Raw genomic sequence first — 5,085 nt, 5'->3', positions numbered from 1 at the left:
GTTGCATTGATATGGATGTGCTCTCGGTGGCTGATGTATTCATCGTACACAATGTTGTTGTGGACCCTTTTAGTACCAAAGCGTCTCCTGAGAAGTTCTAAAAAGTCATTTCGGAATTCCTCTGAAACATAATCCAGAAACTGGTGAGGATTTTCTGAAGCCAGCAATAGTTGTCTCTGATGAGCTGCGGACATACAGTGACACTGAAAGCCATTCTCCTCCCGGCACTGCTTCTGGCACATCTGGCAATACCAGCGTAGTTTCTGCAGGCCCTTGGACTTGATCCTGTTGGCGATAGCCTTGGGAGTAAGAAACTCCGACTTCCCCATGGCGACCACGGCAGCGGTCACTTTCTGGACTCTAGCGCCCAGCAAGCCGGAAACGGAACTTGGCTGGCGGCGGTGGGCGGGACAAATCCCAGCTGAGAGGCGAAAAGAGGTGGGGCCTGGGAAGAATGGGTTGCAACGCTCGTGACACTCCCCTCCTCTTCTTCCTCTTCCAAATATTCCTCTTCATCCTCTTCCTCTTCCTCAAAGTCTTCTTCCTCTTCCTCTTCTTCCTCTTCCTCCTCTTCCTCCTCCTCCTCTTCATCACTGCTGTTGATAATTAACAACCGTCAAATCCTCTTCCAGGGTTGGGGGTCCTCCCCCACCAGGAGTCCCTTCAGGGACCAACTGGGGTGGAGGGAGCGTCACAGGACCAGGAACAGGCGGGGGCGGAGGTGGGGGTGGGTGGCGGGAGAGGCCCTGGGGCTGCAGGATGTTCTTCAGGATCCTCCTTGGCTGGCACAGGAGTGCCCCACCCTGGGAACGGGTGCCACGTCCCAACGTGACACCCCCCCCCAACCCTTCCCAGGATCCTGGGATCTCCTTCCAGCTCCTACATTTGGACGTCGACGGCTGAGGGTGCCGAGACTCGGGGACCCCCATCACCCTTGCCGAAGCCGTGGGTAACTCTCCTGGTAGCGGTTTCTCGGTGTCAAGATGCAAGAAATCACTCGCGTCACCTTCAACCAAATGTTTCTTCATCCGTGTGTCCACATACCAACCATAGGCCCCGACCTTAAGGACGCCCCTTAACAGCAGGAAGTAGCCAGACAGATGACGGCGGCGCCCCTTTTATCACTATTACCAATAAAAGGTTGGACTGTTCTGGACGAACGGAGGCAAGATGGCGCATTTCCGGGTTCTTCATCACCAACATTTCTTTCCCGTGTGCGTGAAAATGCAGCCGGCGCCCGGGAAGGTCTAGAGTAATCAGGCATGCGCCAGGTGATGTCAATCCGAAGAGACCAAGATTTACCTGGTTGCACCTGCGGAGCCCCTCCCCTCCCCGACATGCCCGTGCCCTGCCTATTGCCCTTCCACTCCTAGAAAAGCTGCTCCCGTTCAGGACGGAGACGTCCATCGCCTGAAGGTCATCTCCACCTTGGCTCCAAGAGCCTCCAGTCTGTCTCTGGTGATTTCAAAGGACGCTTGGAGGCCAGGCAGAGATCTCCATTGTGTAAGTAAAGAGGAAACAAATGGGAAACCCCCAGTTCCAATTTCTAAAGAGCACACCTTTAGGGTGCCTCCTAGCCCATTTCATAAACCTGACTTACAGCGGTCAGTTTTCCTTTTCCACTGTGGCGTGGCCCCAATACAAACTAGATCAGCAGTCTCACTGGCCACCAGAGGGCACTTTAGACCGTTATGTTCTGATCGACCTCAGCAATTTCTGCCAGCGGCTAGGCAAGGGGTCCGAAATTCATGACAGACAAGGCTTTTGGGCCTTACGCTCTCGTCCCGACTTGTGTAGCCGGTGTTCTTTGGTTCAGGTTAGACTGGCCAAGGACGCCGGCTCGCAGGCACCCGCAAAAGAGGAGTCTTTATGCCTTTCTGTGTAGCCGGAAAGGAACCTAGGGTTTCCTTCTGTCTCCCCGTACCCTCACCCCCGCCCTACACTCCTCCTTCATTTTTCAATCAGCTCCTGACATTTGTAAAAATCTTCAAAAGGTAGAGGATGGTCCTCAGACACCAATACAATTCCAGAGAGGAGACGGCTGAGGAGACGGCAGGTTCGCCTCCAGTAGAAAGTACAGCTCCTAGCAGCGGCTGTACAGCCCAGTCGTAACCCCAGACCAGACAGCCCACACCCCGCAGACTCCAAGGCTAGAGAAGGAGCCTGCTATAAGTGCGGTGAGGCAGGACACTATGCCAACAGGTGTCCACAAGGTCCCCGAGCCCCAACGCAGCCTTGCTATACATGCAAGGCGTCAGGACATTGGGCCAGTGAATGTCCTCACCCTCGTCCAGCAGCAACCCCCTGCCCTGCTTGCCAACAGGAAGGACACTGGAAGTATGATTGTCCCACCCTGGGAACGGGCGCCACGTCCCAACGTGACCCCCTTTCCCAGGATCCTGGGAGCTCCTTCCAGCTCCTACACTTGGACGACGACAGCTGAGGGTGCCGACACTCGGGGACCCCCATCACTCACCCTTGCCGAAGCCGTGGGTAACTCTCCCGGTAGCGGGTGAGACAATTAATTTTTAAATCGACAGCGGGGCCACCTATTCTATTTTGCTGTCCTTCTCTGGAGCTAGCCTTCCGTCCAATCCACTCCTTCATTGCGGCCTGGTCAACAACTACTTGGCGCACTGGTTCCTCATTCACAGCTAGAAAGGGCTCCCACCGAAAGCAATCAGTGGAAAGCAGTTCCACTTTCCTACTCTGCTACGGAAAATATAAATTTAGAGTGTATGAAGGATTTCCTCCCATGACATGATGCGAAATAGTCATCTATGAAACACTTTATAATAACATTGTTTAATGAGGATATAAATTCTTCAAGTAAAATACAAAGGAAACAAAACTGACAAGGAAACAATTACACAGTTTTGATACTTCATGAGACATAATTGAATTGTTCTCAGAGTCTAACTGAACGGCTATGCAGTCATATTTTCCAAACCCTGTTTTTTTAATGCAAAAGAATACCCTAACACAGTAGAGTCTCATAATGCCCTGGCGAACACCCACCAATTTGATGCTTCCAGATTTTGATGTCTTGTGAACACATTTTCAAACTCAGGCGAGTTTAGAAAAGTCTTCATATGGAATTCCTTCCACTCTGCGTCCTTTTAAAGGGCCAGTTTCTTCAATGACGATAGTAGCCGAAAAAGTCTTCTCATTGATGGATTCAAGGGTACCTTCATGTCCTCTGTAGCTTCCCTTTAAAGCTAGAATTCTTTTTCCTGGTGCTGGAATGATTGTCTCTAAATGAGTCTGGTCGAGTGCCAGCTTGTCTCCAGATTCAATCATCTTCACAGCAGCTGTGTATTTGTCAATGACTTCCTTAACGATACCCTTTTTTCTTATGATATTTGTCTCCCAGTGTTTTGGTTTTCATTTTCACAATAATTTCAGGCTGCAGCCAGTGGTCTGTTCGGGCAGTTCTTGTCTTTTCCTCCTCAATCGCCATGATGTCATCCAGTGCAGATTTCTTTTTCTTCTTTGGTTTGGACTGAGCTGAGCTCTGGGCAGATTCTTTGCGTTTCACTGATGCTGAACTTCCTACTGTCTTCAGTGCACTCGGTCCCAGAGTTCTTGACTTGGAAGACGTTTCTCCGGATGAACTGCATGCTCCTTGGCTCAAATTAAACGTGACTTTCTCTTCATCGTTTTTTCCCTGCTGAATTCCGTAAAAGTAGGGGCCTCTGGCTCCTTCCCTTCCAGGCCTCTTCTCACTTGCTCTTCCACCAATTTGGCAGTTTTGTCTTCATCATCAAGGTCCTGCTTTCTCTTTTTCTCCAGTTCCAGTTGCCGGCGAATGGTTTCTGGGTCCCTGTCTATGTACTGAATATACCAGCCTTTTGGTGTCTCATCCACTTTGCACAAGCCTTCTCTGCCCAGCCACTTAGTAAAATCGGTCAGAGTTTCCCACTGAGTTGCATTGATATGGATGTGCTCTCGGTGGCTGATGTATTCATCGTACACAATGTTGTTGTGGACCCTTTTAGTACCAAAGCGTCTCCTGAGAAGTTCTAAAAAGTCATTTCGGAATTCCTCTGAAACATAATCCAGAAACTGGTGAGGATTTTCTGAAGCCAGCAATAGTTGTCTCTGATGAGCTGCGGACATACAGTGACACTGAAAGCCATTCTCCTCCCGGCACTGCTTCTGGCACATCTGGCAATACCAGCGTAGTTTCTGCAGGCCCTTGGACTTGATCCTGTTGGCGATAGCCTTGGGAGTAAGAAACTCCGACTTCCCCATGGCGACCACGGCAGCGGTCACTTTCTGGACTCTAGCGCCCAGCAAGCCGGAAACGGAACTTGGCTGGCGGCGGTGGGCGGGACAAATCCCAGCTGAGAGGCGAAAAGAGGTGGGGCCTGGGAAGAATGGGTTGCAACGCTCGTGACACTCCCCTCCTCTTCTTCCTCTTCCAAATATTCCTCTTCATCCTCTTCCTCTTCCTCAAAGTCTTCTTCCTCTTCCTCTTCTTCCTCTTCCTCCTCTTCCTCCTCCTCCTCTTCATCACTGCTGTTGATAATTAACAACCGTCAAATCCTCTTCCAGGGTTGGGGGTCCTCCCCCACCAGGAGTCCCTTCAGGGACCAACTGGGGTGGAGGGAGCGTCACAGGACCAGGAACAGGCGGGGGCGGAGGTGGGGGTGGGTGGCGGGAGAGGCCCTGGGGCTGCAGGATGTTCTTCAGGATCCTCCTTGGCTGGCACAGGAGTGCCCCACCCTGGGAACGGGTGCCACGTCCCAACGTGACACCCCCCCCCAACCCTTCCCAGGATCCTGGGATCTCCTTCCAGCTCCTACATTTGGACGTCGACGGCTGAGGGTGCCGAGACTCGGGGACCCCCATCACCCTTGCCGAAGCCGTGGGTAACTCTCCTGGTAGCGGTTTCTCGGTGTCAAGATGCAAGAAATCACTCGCGTCACCTTCAACCAAATGTTTCTTCATCCGTGTGTCCACATACCAACCATAGGCCCCGACCTTAAGGACGCCCCTTAACAGCAGGAAGTAGCCAGACAGATGACGGCGGCGCCCCTTTTATCACTATTACCAATAAAAGGTTGGACTGTTCTGGACGAA

General features: G+C 51.8%; 1 pseudogene; it reads right to left on the bottom strand.

Moving 5' to 3' along the window:
- Positions 1 to 3,066: 3,066 nt before the first annotated feature.
- On the bottom strand, positions 3,067 to 4,302 carry LOC113221694 (annotated as a pseudogene).
- Between the last annotated feature and the right edge of the window lie 783 nt (positions 4,303 to 5,085).

Source organism: Piliocolobus tephrosceles, unplaced genomic scaffold (assembly GCF_002776525.5).
Source record: "Piliocolobus tephrosceles isolate RC106 unplaced genomic scaffold, ASM277652v3 unscaffolded_26929, whole genome shotgun sequence".
NCBI classification, from domain to species: domain Eukaryota; kingdom Metazoa; phylum Chordata; class Mammalia; order Primates; family Cercopithecidae; genus Piliocolobus; species Piliocolobus tephrosceles.
This window is presented reverse-complemented; position numbering and strand designations above follow the sequence as displayed.